Genomic DNA, 20,901 nt, shown 5'->3' with positions numbered 1-20,901 from the left:
GTAGAAGATGATTTTAAGATTATAGAGAAATGGTTCAATTTAGAAAAAAAATATTGACCAAGATTAAATTTCCTCTTGAAGATGATCATTTGGTGATCGAAAATGAATGTTTGTTGTTGGACGTACAAAATTCTCCACGACACAATAGTAGAAATATTTATTGATATATGACACGTGACATAAAACCGGACCAAACTTTTGAAAGAACCAAAATTACCATTTAATCGCTATAAGCAGCTGTTTCCAGCTGCTTATATTCCAAATTTGTCTTGTAATGGATATTTCATAACCGAAATTGCACTTTAGTTGAAAATTCGTCAATGAAAGTTTTGAATAATGCCATTCTGAGGTTTACGAGTCAAGACAACGTACATATTTGAGCCCTACAACTTTACGTTCATGAAATATTTCATATCATGGAATTTGAGGAGCTACGCTTCGTCTTCAAAGCGGGTGTAAATGTTACGGTTTGGTTGTATGGAATAGGTGGAATATTGAATGCTGTGGAAAGTTGATAACCTACAAATTCAAGGTTATGGCTGGTCACGGTAAAATTTTTTTCTCTTGTAGACATTTTTCTTTACTTTATATGTGAGTGCTGAGTGTTGGAGGCATTGAAACCCTTTCCGACTTTACTTTACATTATAGTTATACAGTAACATTACAATTAATAGGGTAGTATTATGTATAGCATATTACTCAACAAATGAAATAGAAATACTTGCTACACTTTTCAGAATTGATTTAATTTGGAATATTTCTTTTTCTTTCACCAACGTAGGGATTATTTCGAATATTGCCCCTCCTATCCCAGACCTATATAAGTGGTGATTTAATTGCTCATGGACCTTAGTTATTTTTCACTCTTGATAATGACTTTTCCTAACATCAGGTACATTTTGGGTATTGTAGATGGTGGAAACACATAACTGGTTTTTCCGCCAAATACAATACAGTAATCAAAAATTACTATACGGCTTTGGAACAGTCAAAATTTTCAGAATTGATTAATTATGGGTAAATAATTTTTTCACCGTTATAGTATATATTGTGAATTTTTGGGAAAGAAAGTTTTTGGCTTTCTACTACTCCATCTTGATACAGAAAAGAAGGATAAGGAAGTCTTCCAAAGGAAAGAAGGAAGTAACTCTATACATGGATGTGTAGATCATGCAAAGAAGTAACTATACATGAGTATTCAGAATAGGAACAGGATGTAACAACCAGCTTGAGGCTATTAGTTATAAAGATGTTACCAACCTAACATTTACCAACCTAACATCCCCCTCCTTAAGTTTCAAGTACCAAAATAAAATATGAAAATAAAGTATACATTACAATGTTCACATAGATAGTATGTAACTTGTGATCTAATCTAACAAATTATTAAGAAATACAAATATTACTTACAACAAAACAAAAAAATTAAAAATACAATAATGGTTTAACGTCAAGAATACAAAGCTTACAAATACAAACTTTACAAGTCTAGTCTTTCTGGTTTTTTGATTACTCTACCTGATCTAGTTGTAATAGAGTCAGGTTAATCCATTGGCAAGGTACAACTAGAGTTATTTAAATCTTCAACAGCTCTATCTATGTTTACATTATTTGAGACATCAACAGTTTCATCAAAATCAAAATCGTTATGTTTGTGATACCGTGATGAATCACGGAGCATTGGAGGAGCATTGTATTTCTTAATGAACACTGAATTGCGCCTATATATTTTGCCATTAATTTTTACTGAAAATGACCTAAAATTAAGCTTTTAACAATGAGTGCTCTTTCCCACAACTAAGTAAATTTGTCTTGTACTAAAACAATATCGTCCTCATTAAATTCTACTGATTTTCGGCAGTGCTGATTATAATGAGTCTTTTGATAATTTTTATCATAAACTTGTGGATAGTTTATAGCATGGGGTGCCAGACAGCTATCTGTCTTTTGACAGATCTAAGAGATCTACTTTGAAGGAGTTGGGAAGGTGAATATTTTAATCCTGCAACAGGAGAATTTCTGTAGTTGAGTAAATATAAATCTTAGTCATTATTTCCATGAAATAAGCACATGTTAGCAATAGTATTAAGTTTATTATTTATGGTACACACACTATTCAACATGAGTATTCAGAATTGGAACAGGATGTAACAACCAGCTTGAGGTTATTAGTTACAAATATGTTACCAACCTAACAAACATCAGGTACCTTTTGGTTGATAAACATATGATTTTATTTTTCGCCTGATGCTGTACAGTAATAAAATATTACTGAACGGTTAGTAGAAGTTATAACTTTTCAGAATTGATTGAATTTGGGGTATTTCTTTCACCAAAGTAGGGATTATTGAGAATACTGAGAAATATGAATTTGTTTCTAAGTACTATAATGAAAAAAGCCATACATCCAACATTTCACAACTCCCACATCAAATGTCTTTTCTCCTTCTTCATTATGAAACGTAAATTTTCAATAACTTCAATGGCTTCAACATTACATGTAAATAAATATTTCTTTTTGTTTCAGGTAAGTCAGTTCCATCCAACCATATTCCTGCATGAGTTTGAATAGGTAGTATAATTTATAGAATTGCAGTAGTCACATTTATTATAATACTTTGGTTTCCATTTTCATATTGACAAATATATGAAATTATTATAGATTAGGCTCTATGTAATACATTGAGTTGTTATTAACAGATCTCAATGACAATTGACAGTTTTTTACAAACTGTAGGTTTTCGGCTAAAATGAATAATCTGAAAGTGTCGAGTTTGTACATTCTATGCAGTTCTTGCTCAGCAATTAAACTGGAAATAATGTGCTTTAACATGGTGGCATGCGACAAAATGATGTAGCTCTTCGTTTGGGGGTCTCCCAAAGTGTTATCAGTCGATCGTGGCGGCGTTTCCGTGAAACTGGCAGTCCAGCCGAACAACATCCAGGGAAGGACACGCTACAACTGCAGTTCAAGACCGATTTTTGGTCTTAACCGCAAGAAGACAACCGACAATCACAGCATCTGAGTTGGTTAACGTGTTGCAGCAGACGCACCAGGTAACCGTTGGTCGTGATACTGTCAGAAATCGACTGCATGAAGCAGATCTCCACAACAGAAGGCCACTTAGATGTCCAACTTTGTCGAGAGGCAATCGCGGTAGAAGATTAGAGTGGTGTCAAGAACATCAAAACTGGGATGCAAATGATTGGGCCACAGTTTTGTTCACAGACGAATCCAGATTTGAATTTCATCCAGATTCTTGTCGAGTAAGACTGTGGAGACGACCTAGAAATAATGAACGTTTGAGACACGTCCAGGAAGTCCACACATACAGAGGTGGTACAGTAATGCTATAGGGCGGAATCATGATCGGCGGCAGAACCGATCTCGTTTTTCCAAATCGCTCCCTCATAGCTCGACAGTACCTCGACACCATTCTTCTACCTATCGTCCGTCCGTTTGCTGGTGCTGTTGGTGAAAACTTCCACCTAATGCACGATAATGCTCGTCCACATGTCGCGCGTCTAGTGACTGACTGGCTCACCAACGAAGGAGTTGATGTATTGCCATGGCCAGCACAATCACCGGACCTGAATCCCATCGAGCATGTGTGGGACATGCTTCAACGAAGAATTACTCCGCATATGGGGAACATTCACATAACGTTTCAATTGAGAGAGCTTTTAATCGCTGAATGGGCAAATGTACCTCAACAAGACATTGACAATCTCATTTTGTCGATGCACGATAGATGTAGGGCCGTAATAAACCAGCGTGGAGGCCATACTTTGTACTGATTCCATTTTTTTTTTGTATTATGATTTTTTTTCGGGGTGCCAAAGAAGAGCCATATTTTTTTTAGTTTTGCTTATATGTGCACTCAGTATTTTTGACCATTTAATGAATTTTGTTGTAAGTTACATTCGTTTAATAATCACCCGTCAACTTTTTTTTCCCTAAAGCGATCTAAAAAAAAATATTGCCATTTTTAAAGATATCCCTAGACTTTTCCGATGTGTGTACATTAACATAAAGACATCATAAAGTTACCAAATTCCAGCCAGAAATGAGCGTTCAACTTTTTCGTGGAGTTGAAATCAAATGCTCAATTCAAAACAAACTATTGCAAACAAAAATTTCCAATAATGTTTTTCACATATTTGCCTTGCATTTCATGTCTGTGCTTATTATCAACTCAATTATCAAATCAATTCAGCTAATCCATTTAGCATACTGAGTTCTAGTGGAATGTGATATTAATGTGATACTAACGAGGTGATTGAATTTTTTTTATGTATGTTATATTTTACAATGTCGCTTAACATTCTGCTGCTGCTGTAGAATTTCCGCCGGCTTGAATAGAAAGCACGTAGATTGTTTACATATTCACTTAAATCTATTTGATAATCTCCTATATACATATTCGATCCTTTGGGATAACATTATGAGTATGAACTGAATATTCACATATGGGACTACTCTCATTTGTTAAGATTACATAGGGACGTTTCAAATTCCGATTGTGATCCCAAATACAGTTCTTTCTACAAACGAAAGTCGACAGAATTTCAAGTTTTGTGAATTTGATCTATAGAGGGATTTCCACCAAACGGACAAAACCGCAACAGTGTCGATTTCGAAGAAACAACAACTTGAGCTGCAAAATAAGTTCAGTTCAATTCTTTATTTATCCAAGCAAATACAGGAGCAAATACAGGACAAGTCAAAAAACATATAGACATACAACAAAGTACAGTGAGTGAAATGATAAAATGAAATAAATTATGTACATGCATAACAAGGATTGCAGACAAATTACAATTAACATAGGATAGTGAAATAATACATGTTTACAGGTTGTTCTTTAAAAAACTAATTCATAATAATCTTCTAGGGGGTAGGGACACAGATCAATTAGTATCTTTTTCACTTCAATGAGAAATTTCCGGTTTGAAAAGAATCTATATCTTTGTGGAAGTCGATTATAGAGTCTTAAGCCAAGTACAGTGGGTGAATTTAAGCTAACATTTTAGCGTCTGAAGGGAACGTAATATTTGCCTTTCTGTCTAGTACCATAATTGTGTAGTTCATCTACATGCATATAATAATAATAATAATAATAAATCGTCTTTATTGGTGAAGGTACAAAATAGGCGCAGTTTAGCCAAAGACTACTCTTACACTTAACCTAAAATGTACAATTATAATCAACTAAAATGATAAATAGAGAGAAAGACACGGTGAAAAAAACGCATCACATAATAATAATTTATATCATAGGTATCTAGATGACATATTGTGACAAGGTGAGTAAAGGTTAAAGGTAAATTCAGGACACGGCACTCAAGTTCCTGTTGGTATTCAGGAAGTGTTTTTCAGAAAGTGTTTTTTCAGAATGATTCTTAACTCTCCTTTCGAAAGTTGCATACAATTGTATAACAGTGAGTTGTAGAATTTGATGGAGAGATAAGTGAACGACCTCTGAAACAGTGACGTCTTATGACGAGGGACATGCAGTTTATTTTTTGATCTTACATCCAATCAATGTAGCATAGACCTAGGAATCAGTTTATTGTAAAGTGATGTGGGAATTTTGTAACTCAATACTTTGTACACAAAATTGCGAAGACTATAATTAGTACGATTGATCATTGTCAGCCAATTTAATTCTTTGATTTTACTCGAGACATGATCGAATTTTCTTAAAGAATAGACAAGTCTACAACAGAAGTTCTGTACTTTCAGTTTCCGATTTGAATCAAATTTACTCAAGAGATTGCTGTACACAATGTCACCATAGTTGAACCGTGATAAGACCAACGACTCAGTGAGAAGTTTCCTGATTGGTCGACTGAAAAAATATCTATTTGAATAAATCAGTTTGAGAGTCCCAAACGATTTTCTAAGCAAATCATTCAGATGCAAATCAAATTTTAGGTCAGAATCAAAAATAATACCTAGGTTATTAATGGAATTCACAACGGGAAGTATGGTGTTCTCAATTCTAATTGTGAGATGTTGTGCGACTATAGCCCTATTCTTTTTATTACCGAAAAGCATCAAATGGCATTTATTCCTATTCAATTTTAGATTATGTTGCGCAGCTAAATCAGAAATGGTTTGTAGGTCGGAATTGATGAGGTTTTGAATAGTTCCATAGTTGAAGATGTTTACGTTGGTATACAATTGCGTATCATGTGCATAGGCCTGAACTTTTGAGTGCTTCATAGAATTCAAGATGTCACCAGAAGTGACATTTCGAGTTGACGACATTTTATTATTATAATATACCGTTTGACAGCGATTCGTTAGATATGAAAATAGTAGCAAGACTAACTCATCCGAGAATCCATAATATTTCAATTTGAAACATAATAGAGAATTATTCATAGTATCAAATTCCTTCGAAAAATCTAAGGCAACTAAAGCTGTCAACTCTTTATTATCAGAGTTTCGAATTATGTCATCTGTAACCTGAACGAAGGCTGCAGATGTACTATACCCACTTCTGAACCCGGCTTGTCAATCAGGAATAATATAATTTTCATATAGATATGAACTTACTTGATGATGAATGAGTTTTTCTAATATTTTTGAAAGCGTAGAGAGAATACTTATAGGACGGAGGTCAGTGTAGTTCACTGGGTTCGAAACTTTACTCAAAGGTCTGACAATGGCAATTTTCCATAGATTAGGAAAATAACATTTTTCTAAGCAACAATTCAAAATATGAGTGAGAAAATTATCTATAAACGGACTACAATAGTTAATCATATTGATGAATAAACCATCAAAACCAGTGGCATTCGATTTGATAGTAGCTAAGACTTCTTTCATTTGATTAACTGAGATAAATTTTAATTTGAAGGTTGTTATCAATATCATTATCAATAAATACTGAAGCAAAATAATTATTGATTTCTTCAGGATTTTGCAAGGGAATTGGTAAATCAGTATTACTTTTTGTATTATTAATATTCTTTAGGTTTTTCCATAATTTTTTATAGTCTTTAGATTGAAATAAATAGTCATAATAAGCCTTCTTCTCACGACGAACAGATGATAGCGTGAAGTTTCGCCTTTTTTTTTTCACGAGCTTTGTGTATATTCTACAAAAGTTCTAAAATGAAAATACCACTAACTGTTAAAATCCTCATGTTTTTGAAAAGGTCACGGCAACTATGGTTAAATGAGACTCTAGCAGTACATCTAATAATGCGCTTTTGAGCCAGAAAAACATTTTGTGCATATGCTGATCCACCCCAGACTGCAATACCATAGTGGATTCTTGATTGAACTTCTGCAAAATAGAATGCACGGAGATGATTCAAATTCAATGTATATCTAAGATTTCTGATTTGGTAACATTTTGAGTTCAGTGTCTTAGAAAGCTGTAGACATTGAGTTCGAAATGATAAGTCTTTACTTTATCCTATATGTGATGTATTGAAGCCCAATTTCTATGCGTATTTTCATGATGTTAATATGACGCTTCTTACCATACTCAAAATTTCCATCATATTTTGTACGTACATTTTGAAACGTGGGTATGGGGCGGTGCCCAAAAGAAACGTATTACGAAATAGTCATTACGTAGTATGTCGTTACTGTAACATATGCAAGAAAAATTGCCCGAAAAGGGTTGGCCGAAGAGGGTTGGCCGAAGACCATTCACTGAGCCAAAACGGCTCTACGATACGGCTAACCTACACCTGCCGAGGCCTCTTCTTACAACACCCTCTGGTCATTGACCATTACAACCCTCTGGTCATTGACGATCTACAAGAACAAGGGTTGCTCAAGAACTTTGTCAACACCACCATTGTTCTTCGCCAACAAGGCCTTTTTGACAGACTTCTTCACCCCAAACAACCGCACCCCTTACGCTCTCGATGGACAGCTCGATGGCATGGTTACCATTGTATCTAGAACCACGTTAGCTATACTACTTTCACCGGGTTCTTTTTTTCTTTAATTTTGGTAATCAATTTGTGATGTTGAAAACATTTCAGGAGTAAGTGAAAAATTTAGTATGTCCATTACTACGTTTATGCAGCTGTTGCTACAGTTCTAGATATCAAATCAATCAAATGTTGATTATTTTTTCTGGCGACGAGTTGTCGACATGTAAAGTTCTCCATTTTGGTTAGAATTTTTGATTTGGGTAAAGTGGAAAAGATTTAAAAAATACTTTGTTATCTTTACAAAGATTTTGTTCGTTTTTCTTCTGTTGAATCCATACTTCCAACAATAAAATGTATATTTTTTCTCTGGTTTATCAACTCGCCGATGCCGGCCCTGATTTTTGTTCTCTAATATTTCCAACAATATTAGCTTTTCCACTGATGGACTCTAGAAAGCCAATCAGAACGTTGAGCAAAAAGAAAAGTCGCGGTCGGATGTTGATAATTACCAGCTTTCCTCATAAACGTCGACTTGAATAATTCTAGAAACCGATTCACGGAGGAAGCTTGCGAAATCGAAGGAAGTGGACTAATTTGTCTGTCAAGTTAAAACCCTCGTTGTCCACGTGGATTTTATAAGTTCCAAGAATTAAAACCGCGGAAACCTTTACTTCTAATCAAAGCATATACTTTTTGTTAGAATTTACAGAATTCAGAAGCTTGAATACCTCAGCTGACTATTCTTGAGATACGAAAACGTACGTCTAACTCTGAAAATATCCTATTCCAATAGATACAAGTTGCAATTGTGTTCTGTTATATCTCATCTATACAATTATTGTATGACTTCATACCTTTGTACCTTCTTTCAACAAATAGAGTATCCAGCTCGAAGGACCAAATATTCGATAACACTGAAGAGTGAAGTGAAATATCTTGGAGGAGGTTATCATTTATTGATGAACGTTGACGGAAGTGAGAAAGAATAAATTTAGACACCAATAATAGGGGTTAGCTATAACAGGACGGAGTGAGTGGCCTTTTCAGTCACCCGACTTGGTCCATCAGATTTTATAGTGAGAAGACATGAAACCGGAATAGATCTTGTTTCAGTTAACTCTTTGGGAGAATTGTGAGAACGAATTATCAATGCATATCGTAGTATCACACCGTTGGTGCTCCTAAAAATGCAACAACAGTTTGAATATCAACTGTATAGTCCGGTCAATTTAGACATTCGAAGCCACCTGAATTCCCACCAAGCTGAAAATCAGTAAGTTTGTTTAAAATATAATTAAAAATAGAATTTGAAAATTCTCCTTCTTTCCCCTGTATGGAAAAAAATTTATTCAAGGTCAAAGATCAAATAATTAGTTCAATCATAAAAATACTTCAGACAAAAATTGTAGATCCTAAAATTATCTACAAAAAATGTATCAATACTTTATTTCCTACGAGCCATCGTTTTTGAGATATAACGATTCAAAAGGTTGGTAAAAGTTGTAATCGTCATATTATGCACACGTTTCCAAGCCACCTATGAGGTGGCTGGGAACCACGTTTTTTTCAACGTGGTTTCCCCCGTAGGAATATTCCGCGGGTCAGTTGTGATCCTGTTTAATTTGAAACTATCGCAAAATAACGAATATTGGCAGAGATTGAAAAAAGAAAAGCAATTTAAGTTGAAAAAGTAGAGAAATTCAATCGTCCGAGTTGGAACTTTCAAATTATTCTTCTTCTTCTTGATTTTTTTGTTCTTGTTCATCTTGTTCTTCTTCTTCTTGTTCTTCTTCATCTTCAGTACATGTAAACTGCGTTAATAGCGATGTATCGCATGTTGCCTCGTTGGAATCAAACGGATCCTCAACTGTTGGTGATTCAATATTAGAGCACGATCGGCCTTGACAATGTGTACATGCCAGAGAACAAAACAGTCCGGCTTTTCTGCAACTACATTTACCACTTTCCCCCTTTTTGCAGTTGCAAAAAATTGTGTTCAGCAGTTTTTTCGGCGCAGGTGGAAGACTGGTTCTAATAAATTAAAAATTGTTGACCAACTTCCTACCCCAGTTTGTAGGGTCTAGCTGATAATCAAGTCACACTTGAACTTGGTAATATACCCGAAAAAGATGTTGATGAACAGCCACGCACATAATTGAACAGGGGACAGATGTCTCAATGTCACAATGGCGTATAAATTAAGGGACTGGGTTTCATTGTACCTAATATTCTTATAGTTATGACTTATGTATATTATTTTATATTATAAATGTAAGTTACAGTGACCGATCGAAAAATATTTCAACATATATTATAACTACAGAGATGTATATACGTGGCTTACTCATTACAACTTTTTGAATCGTTATATCTCAAAAACGGTGGCTCGTAGGGGAAAAATATTGATGAATTTTTTGTAGATAATCTTATGATCTACAATTTTTTTCTGAAGTCTTTTTTTGATAAAACTTACGGTTTTGCTGAAAATCGCGAAAAACTAATTTTTTTGAACTTTGACCTTGAATACAATTTTTTCCATACAGGGGAAAGATGGGAAGCTTCTAAATTTTATTTTCAATCATATTTCAAACAATTTTACTGATTTTCAGCTTGGTGGGAATTTAGGTAGCTTTACTCTTATTTTTTGTTCTAATTTGACCGGACTAAAATAAAAAAAATCGCTAATATTATTGTAATGAAAATTGGAATGAGGTAATTTATATACAAAAAAAAAAATAATGGCGCAATGAATGTTCGAATTGGAGCCCTTCTATTTCGAGACATTTTTGAACTTGGTGTTTCATATTACTTATTGCTCTTAATACACTTATTTGCTACATTGTTGCGAAATCATTCAAAATCCTCAATTTCGAGTCTTCCACATTTTCTATATCTTTGCCAGCGCGTAAACCCTATTTTTCAATGTCCCCCATAGAAAATAGTCCAAAATAGTAAGATCTGGTGATCTTGCAGGCCATCTTATTGGCCCATCATTTGTCTCAAAATGGAAGGACTCCAATTCGAACATTTATTGCGTCATCAATATTTTTGTGTATATAAATTACTTCATTTCAATATTTATTACAATTATAGTGTTCTGATAGCCCACATCAAGTGCCAATAGCATTGAATAGGTCTCTAAAATAAGCAACTTTGCAACAATTTAACCGACTCTCTCTTTGTTATCGTTTACGAGATCCACATGTACAGAAACGAATTTGAATAGCCCTGTATATTGTTCTTTTGTTTTCATGATTGAAAAATCCGTAGAATTTTCACAAATTTCGAATCCCAAAGCAATGTCGTAACCCTCGTTCCATTCATAAGAACGTATTTGACCTATTGACCTATCACACTCTCCTGATCCTTCTTCAAAACCCCGAAAAGCGGTCTCCGTCACCACGACCGAAGGCTCGATATACCAAAACCGCGTCACAGCAGAGTCCACACCACGCCTCTGGAAAAGCATTTTCCGCTGTGAAATGTCCCCCCACCAGGCGGCCGAACGCATGGTCCTCGACTCCGAAATGGGATGCTGGATATTCAGTCGAACATGACGATGGCGACCAAAAACAAGGATGACTAGGTCCTTTCCGCTACTCTCTGAATCCTTTCTTGATCTTTTTCCTATCGCACGTGTTCGTTATCTTAGACTGTGACTGTTTCTATCTACTCTGTTCGGTGTTATGTAACTGCTTCGATGAACGGGGTGCTGTTCCGGTAATTGTTGACTCCGGTGATGTTTTTATCGGACGTTGTTGATATCATGATGTGCTTTAAATCGAAACAAATGTTCTAAAATAGTTTTTGAAAGTTGGTTTCTATTTGTTGAACCGAGCGTAAATAATCTTTGTGTGAGAAAGGTATCGTTGGTGAAGGAAAAACAGGTTTGAGTGTTTTCAATTCTGTTACTTTGACGAGAATGAATGAAATACACATTCCATTGGTGAACTCATTGAAATCAGAATATTTTGTGGGCCTGTTCAAGTTTTGAGAGTGAAATTTCTGTTTTTTTTTTAATTAATATAAACTGATGGATGTAGCCGTTTCTACGTGGTAGGAAATCATAATGAAGAAAAGAGAAATGAAACTTTCTATGTTTTTTACCACTTTTATTTGTAACTAACGTTACTGCTAGTTTTGGCTATACGGACATTCTCAAACTTATACAATAAATTAATAATGATTCATTATATTAGCCATTATATCAGTTGATACAACTGATATTATGGCTTCAAAGAACACGCTACTAATAAATTGAGAATCGCATACGCTTCTCTTAAGCTAATTTTTCCTCAGACACTTTTTATCAAAAGACCCCAAAAAATGTTGTCATTTTAATTATTGCGATGATGTTTACAGTCCTTGTCTTAATCAAGTAGAAATTCGTCGTATACAGAAAGTACAGAACTCATGTGTTCGTCTAATTTGTGGTATTACAAAAGTCAGTCGTATATCAATTACTGATAAACTAAAAGAGCTTGAATGGCTAAATATGCACAACAGGCGAGGTCATCATAAAGCTTACCAGTTTCATAATATATTTAAATCAAAGACTCTACCTTATCTACATGAAAAACTCTCTTATAGAACGGACATCCATAATTTGAATATTCGTAAACAAATCATTCTTACTATACCATCACACTGTAAAAAAATATACAAACGGTCCTTCTCCTACAATATGGCCGTCTGCATAAATAATTTGCATAAACTAGAGGGATCATACCTACAACTATCGCCGTTGGTATTCAAATCCAAATTCAAAAACTACCTACAGAGTATTCAGTGAAGTTCTCAAAAATTGCTCTGCTCTCTCTCTCTAACCCTTACCTTCTTATGCTTTCCTTTCCTCTCCTTCTCTTTATTTACTTATCTTTACTCATTTAGTTTCGTTAATGTATTGCTATCTGTTGAAACTGTAAATATCTCTTTGGCATTGGTGGAAGAACAGAAACGGTTTTCAACTGTTATCTGAACCAATAAGCCCAGCCATTTATTCATCAGAATATCACTTAATAGCACCAGCACTACTGTATATTCTTCTGTTTTTTCTTTGATGGGTAATAAATGTATTATTATTATTATTATATACCACCCCTGTATGTACTTATAGAGGTACTTGGCTTGATTGAGTACCTGAATTTACAGTTTACAATGTGGATCTGCCAATTTAAAAACCGATTTGATCATGTAACAGGTTGCACCCGCAATGTTTATGCTTGTGAATTGCCAAGGATTCTAAATGATTGAGTTTGTAACCCTTCCTTGCATAGAGCAAAATTGAAACTTGTGGCTGTATGTCAAGAAATGGTTTGAAAACGTCAATCATTTTGTCCTAGTCTGAAGGACCTTTCATGTTCAGCATACCGTTTTTGGAAATTTCGGCCATATTGTCCCACATAAACATTATTACACTCCGGATACTTGAGCTTATAAACTATAGATTTCTCCAACTTGTCCACCTCATTTTTGGCATTGAATTGAAATGAGATAACCTGGCATGTGATCTCAATGCCACTTCCACATTGTTTTTTTCTGAAAAAACCCACAATTATCTGTTCTTTTTCAAAATATGTTAGCGTTACCCATTTCTTGATTTCTGGTGGTTTGGAGGGTATTTCAATCTGTAAGTGAATTTACGTTATGACCTATCTGTGTAATTATATCAATTTCTCTAGCTAGATTGTTAGCAGACGAAGTCAGTGCGAATGCTCTATGCAACATTGAATTGTAGGCTACTAATTTATGACTGTCTGGATGGAAAGAATCGCTTAGGATGGTGATGTCTGTATAGCTAGGTTTTCTGAGTTCAATGTTTTCAGAAAACCTAGCTATACAGACAAAAGTCGTCAATATTCGATTTTTTGGTATCGAATAGCGCGAAAATATCATCTACATACCGTTTCCAACCCAACGGTGTCGAAACTATATTGCCTCCCAAAAATCCACACACCGGGAAAATCAATGCGCCCCATCGTGTCAGCTATTGGAGCTCCTACCTACCAAATAGCAAAGTGGCTCACTAAGGAATTTGAAACCTTGTCTATTGCGGAACCAAGTTTTAGTATAAAAAACTCTTCAGAGTTAATACAACATACAAAAAACATGGTTCCGCAAGAAGGTGAGATTTTGGTTTCTTTTGATGTTAGTTCTTTATTTCCTAGCGTCCCAATTCCACAGACCTTGCAATACCTCAGGGAATTAATAGAGAAAAATAATTTCAATAACAACGAAATCGATGAATTCGTTTCTCTTACTAATTTGTGTATGAAACAAAAACGGTTCCAGGTAGAAGGTTGCTTTTATGAACAACAGGAAGGAACGGCCATGGGAAACCCCTTGTCCCCCTACCTGGCAGACCTGTTCATGAGCAAGTTCGAAATGGAAACCAAAGAAAAGTCGAAGTATTTTCCTAGGATTTGGTTAAGGTATGTGGATGATATTTTCGCGATATTTGATACCAAAAAATCGAATATTGACGACTTTGTTTCCATTTTAAATATTAGATGTAAATCAATAAAATTCACGTATGAGTTAGAAAATGAGGGACAACTACCATTTCTTGACGTTTTGGTAATGAGGAGCCAATACGGAGGGTTATACTACGATATACTTAGAAAAGAAACAAGCACGTACAGGTATATTCCTGACAGTTCACATCACTGTGGACAGCACAAACGTGCTGGGTTGAATTTTTTAGTGCATCGTCTTTTAACTTTTTCTCTAACACATGATAGGTTCACATAAGAAAAACGTACAATACAGGAAATAGCAGCCACTAACGTAGATGACATCATAAGGAAGAAAAAGTTTAGGTTGAGAATGAACGAAATCTCGACTTTCAGAGAGGACAAAACCAAGATAAATACACCTCAGTTCCATACCACCAATATACGAGGAACTTTGGAAAGATTTTCAAGGAACTAGGTATGGAGGTGGTTTTTAAAACAAGTCATACACTACAGAGCCTTTTGGGAAGTCCAAAAGACAAAGTCGAGAATTCGGAAAAGTCTGGAATTTACGAAATTGAATGTAAGGACTGCGATGCAAAATATTATGGACAGACAAAAAGATCTATTGAAGTAAGATATAAGGAACACATAGCACACTTAAAATATAGAAGACCTAAAAAATCAGCAATTGCCCATCATATTTTGCAACAAAACCGACGACGGACCTATACCAAAGAGCATACTATATAGCTTGTTAAAATGAAATAAAATAATGTTGTTGGGTTCACTTATTACTACATAAGGACACATTGCAAAAATAAATTTGGATAGGCAATACTGTGAAATATTTTTTTTATAAAGCTGAAAATTGTTTTATATACAGCTATAATAGTTAAACATATATTGTAAAATAATAGATAAGGCAAAATTGTAAAATTTATTTAGGTTGGTATACCTGTATGTAAGCTCAAGTGTCCGGAATGTAATAGTGTTTATGTGGGACAATGTGGCCAAAATTTCCCAAAACGGAAAAATTGATTCCGAATCTTAACGATACGGAAATTCTGCACTATGCCTGGAAGGGTTGCAGCTCAATTATTTAAAATCCTTGGAAATTCACAAGCATAAACATTGCGGGTGCAACCTGTTAAATTGTGGACTGTTAATTCAGGAACTCAATCAAGCCAAGTACCTCTATTAGTACCTACAGGAATGGTATATAACGGCTAATGTAATGAATCATTGTTAGTTTATTGTATAAGTTTGAAAATGTTCGTAAGTCAGTTACAAATAAAAGTGGTAAAAACATAGAAATTTTCATTTCTCTTTTCTCCATTGAAATTAATATATTCGTTTTTCATGAAATCTCTGTACATTCGATACATTCCATTATTAATGAAGGAGTCCTTAAATCCTACTATCATTAGTATGAATTTTTTTTTATGATATGATATTAGGAAAGGAAATTGCACTTGAAAACCCGAAAGTATTAAAACTCTCTATTATATATTGAGAATAAAAGTTTCTAGAGTGTACTACTTTTATCAGACAGTAATATCGTAATTAAATATATGATGACTATCTAATTAAATACAACAAATCACTAACAAAAGAGGTGATTTGACAAAAAAATTAGTGGAATTAAAAAAAAAAGAAATTGTGTACTTATTGATTTGTGTATGTGATTTGTTTCAAATCTTGAATTTCATATATTTTTCAACTTCATGCATGATTATTTTATTCATATTCTCTTATCGAGTAGCTTCTTATGCATTTCACCTTCCACAATCTGAAAAAATAATAGTACTTTCACGAAGAAAAATGTTCACAAAGAAATTTCGCTTTCTGCTTCGAACTGTTCAAGTTCATTTTCAAATGACCTTGACACATGTCAAAGTAGTTATGAAATGAAATATGTCAATACTGTTGATTGATTTCTGAAACATTCGATGTAGTACATGATGTTCTCTGTTAGTAGTCTGGTTCTATTTTGTCACTATCCATATTTTTTATTCAGGACGGGTAGTCAAGAATAGCCCATTTCTAAGGACCTGATCGAAATATACACCTCTCCAGATATACGCTGATTCTTATATCTTTAGTCTGTTGTATGAAGTTCTCCGTTACAATTTTCATATTTTTTACAGTTTGTGGAAGATGAAAATAACCAAAGAAGATCGATGAAAACTTTGATTCACTCCATACAAAATGACTATCATTCAATATCCATATTCCGAAGGAATAATAACAATATGCATTTGTCTGTTTCTTCTTCGAAAACATTATAGAATCTCCCATTCACCATGTCATTTAATTTGATTTTTTTTATAATTGATGATATATTCATGAAAACTCTAGTAGATTTCAGATGGTAATGAAACAATGGCCTTCATAACTATCAACTGAACGATGTTAAGATGGTTTTGTGAGCTCTTCAATGGAATTTGTCATTTAACTGGGTGAGAATCAGAATGATTGTGGGTAAATAATAACTGAACCTGAAGATACATTTTTTTTAAAGAATTTGGATAGTAAATACTTCATTCTCATTGAACCCACTGAACTGGAAAGAAAGTATGTTCACGTAGACTTGAAGAAGATTAATGAGCTTTTCCGTCCCATTAGACAGAAGAAGTTAGAACTAATTATCTCGTATTAATCCTTTCACTCTTGTTGAGAACAATGAAAATAGAATTTCCATTTTCCAGTAGAGGGTACGATAAAATGGGTATTATAAATAATTTGACAGGGTGTCTGTGTATTGATGATTCCAATTTTTGTTTACTCTTTACTTTTAATATAAAAACTACAAATAATAATATTGATGATGATGTCTATGACAGATAGTCCAGTTATTTTCAAAAGGGCATTTTGCAGGTTAGTTTTCAGTTGAAAAACATTAAATCAAATGAAAGGTGAAACTATAACTAACCTCTGCCGTGAAATGAATCTAAAACAAGCATTTTTCCCAAACACCAGAGCTGCGTATACTATTTTCGACGCGCGGTTTACCAAACGAATTGACGTTTACAGAAGATGCAGTCTACTTCAGTCCCTTAAGACGTCAAAATAGTTTGGTAAAACACGCGTCGTGAATAGTATTTGCAGTTTCAGTCAATTTTGCCTTCGCCAACTCTAGTAGCCAAAGAGCACCTTCCTCATCTTCAATAATCAAGACAGCATCACCAGCAAAACCTAGGATGGATACGGAAGGAAAGTTTTTGTCTAAACAATAGCCATACGTATCAGCAGTAGATAACTCTGACATCTCGTCCATTATGAAATCTGCGTATAGGAATGTAGGAGTTGATGGCTGGCGTTAATGTTTTGGTTGGTTTCCGACTTTTGCCATGGTCTTCTTCGGTTATAATCTCCAAACGTTTCAACTGCAACTGCTGTAATCATTTTCAGTGGAGTGGTCGAACTACTGTTTTTGACGTGTCAACTAAAACTGAAGCTCTCATTTCTGCCGTGTCATTTATAGTGCTGATTGTTTGCGCACTTTCTGTAATGGCGGGTTCACGCATATTTCCCGCGCGATTTGGGTGACTTGGCTTCGTTTTGGAACCCTTCAACGACCTGAATTGAATTATCTCGTTGAAGATTCTCTGTGTCTGTAGAGTAGGGATGGTGAGTGTAAGCTTACAGCAGTTAGGCTACATGTGACCCATTGTACATCCTCCGAAGGTGGACAGGTCACTTGGATACATCTTTTTTATATCCGCAGGTGTAGGCCAAGACTCGTGGAACACACACTCTCTCATTGACGATAAGTCCAGGCACTCGCATAGGAAATGCCTGACAGTCTCAATTTCCTGTTCACAAATCCTGCATAGATGTGTGTCCACCACTAGCCCCATATTATGTAGGTGTTTCCTTAGTTGAGGGGCCAGTCAGAAATCCTACTGTTAAGCGTAGATTTTTTCTGGTTATCGCCAGATATTTCTTCGGCGCCAGCTTCTCAGGGTCGCCCAGGGTGATCTTTTGCAAGATTGCATATTTTGTTCACATCCCATCTCTTTAGGGATTGAGCATGGGTTCAACATTCGGCTAGTTTCGCAATTGTCATCAGGCCGTAGGTGTCACTGGCTCCTAAAATTCTTAGTCTAGTCGTTTTCTTGGCTAAAAAGTCGGCAATGCGATTATTCCTGTCGTGCCCATTAAACTACCTCAGGATAATGTTATTATCTACTTAGGCTTTGGCTAAATCTTGGTGGCACTCTAGTACTAGCCCAGAGGTAACACGTTGTATGTTCAAGGCTAATAGGGCTTGTCTGCTGTCATTGCAGTTGTTATGTTTTTGCCAGAAGTTCCTTTCCTGGTTATTTCTTTGGTGGCGTTTGAAAAACCAGCTAGTTCTGTTTGGACCACGCTGGTATTTTTTTCTACTTCCCACCTAATCCTTAGGCTTACTGATCTGGAGTACACTCCACATCCTGAACCTTCTTTGTTTTTTGAGCCGTCTGTTCAAAGATATATTCTGGATTCCAACTGTAAACTGCTTCATTTGATGCAAAGTATCTCCAATTTATCAATGAAGTTTTTCAACAATCCTGATGATTCAGGCTCAATAACAGCAAATTCCTCCAAAGTACTGTAAATAATGTCACAATAGGGCAAACCTGTACCGTCTTTCGTAATCCTTTATTGATTCAATTTCCGACATAACGAAATTCATCCAGACTGAACATTTTTTTGGACGACCTTTATTTTGAAACAGAAAATAATCCGTTTCTTTTTCTAGAAGTTTCCTAATGAATCCAAGTACAAAAAAGAGCTTGGCACTTCAGTTGTTGAAGGTAACTCGATACTCAGACGTGGAAAAAAGATTGCAACTTGTTGTCGACTACTTCAGTCGTGCTCGTTATGCAGAACTTTTGCCATTCATTTCAGTATGTTTTGAAGTTGAGTTTTGAATATATTCGGGATATTTCGTTAGAGTATGCATGAAAAGATTACGTTTAAGGCACATGAAATTAGTTAGCTGTACCCACTACAGTCTATTATAAGAGAAACTCAAATTTTAGTGTTTTATTTCACTTGGGATGAATTGGCCTAGATGAAAAATATTGAATACGGAGTTGAGAGTAATTGTTTCTTTCATAAAGTTCATTCGTTTTGTTTTACTTATTGGTTTTTGCAAATATAAAGTACAAATTCGTAATTGATTTTGTGCAGTTTGTTAGGAACTCCATAATAATAATTTACGTAACAAGTTCGGAAAATACCCAAAAAAACTCTTTTCGGACATGTTGCGTAAAATATTTTTTTGGCATCCGTGTAGAATAACGAATCTAAAAGACACGTTTCTCCATTACATTTCTTTGTATAATAGAATTCCGCACATTTTAATTCCTCGTTTGTTTGAAGGTGATGAACAATGTTTCATGATGAATTTCACTAGTTCGGACTTAAATTGTCTACTATATAAAATGATTTGAAATCCCTGAAATAACTAAAAAAAGGAGAATTGAAAATGAATAGCTGAAAATAACAATTATATTAACCAAAATAAACCTGAAATGAAATAATAGTGAAATAAAATACGAGTAAAAATAGAACAATTGAATAAATAAAAATAAAGAAATGAAAAAAGAAAATAACAATAAAAAGTGGAGAGATTCCAAGTCACGTTAGTTCACGACGTTTCGATTGATAGTATCTACAATCGTCTTCGGGTGATGACTGGACTGACTCCTCCGTGAGATGACTATTTATAGGTCGTTCGAGTACTTTCACTTATCCCCGCTTTCCATTTTCCGCTTCACTGGTTCCGTGGGAGACGACCGTTTTGGCGGGAGTTGGCCATTTTTCGCTGGATGATGGGTTTCCATATGTTGCGTATTTCTACGCTGACCTGGCTGAATACGTTGTTGGACAACAACCTCCTAAACCAATGTTCCTCTCTGTGCATCAGCTCCAGAGATTCGGCTACTCAAAACTTGTCTAGATTTTTACTTCCCTTAATACAATCATTACAAGGAAAAACATCGTCTTTTGTTAAGAATTCAAGGCATTTTGTCGAACTACTAGGGTCAATTGAGGTCACACAGGAAGATCAACTAATTAGTTTCGACGTGGAAAGCCTTTACACCAACGTTCCTGTCGAAGAAGCACTCCAAATTATACAGAGAAAGCTATCCGAAGACGGGAACCTGAAAGAGAACGAATTTACCTATAGAAGTAATTATGGAATTACTAGGATGCTGTGTACGAAACTGTTATTTCCAACTGAAGGACGAATTCTTTACACAAGATGAGGGACTGCCAATGGGATCGCCACTTTCACCAGTCATTGCCAACATATATATCGAGTGGTTTGAAACTCTGGCCATTGAAGAAGCCCACAAGAAACCCCTCGTCTGGTTGAGATATGTTGACGACACCTTCATAATATGGAACCATGGGAATACTGAACTAGACTCCTTCCTGATACACATCAACAGCGTGAGACCTTCCATCACTTTCATAATGGAGAAGGAAATCCACAACGAATTGCCATTATTAGACGTTTTGGTGAAGAGGACCGACACTAAGTGGG

At 35.1% G+C, this 20,901-nt stretch overlaps 1 protein-coding gene across 4 annotated transcripts in view; it reads left to right on the top strand.

Moving 5' to 3' along the window:
- The window catches only part of Syt7 (Synaptotagmin 7), a 703,683-nt gene that overhangs the window by 269,747 nt on the left and 413,035 nt on the right, over positions 1–20,901 (top strand). The window lies entirely within an intron of this gene.

Source organism: Leptinotarsa decemlineata, unplaced genomic scaffold (genome assembly GCF_025532065.1).
Source record: "Leptinotarsa decemlineata unplaced genomic scaffold, Ldec_3_MD MMD2_P_RNA_scaffold_1, whole genome shotgun sequence".
Classification (NCBI taxonomy): Eukaryota; Metazoa; Arthropoda; class Insecta; order Coleoptera; family Chrysomelidae; genus Leptinotarsa; species Leptinotarsa decemlineata.
Note: the sequence above shows the minus strand (reverse complement) of the source record. Positions and strands in the feature narration are given on the sequence as shown.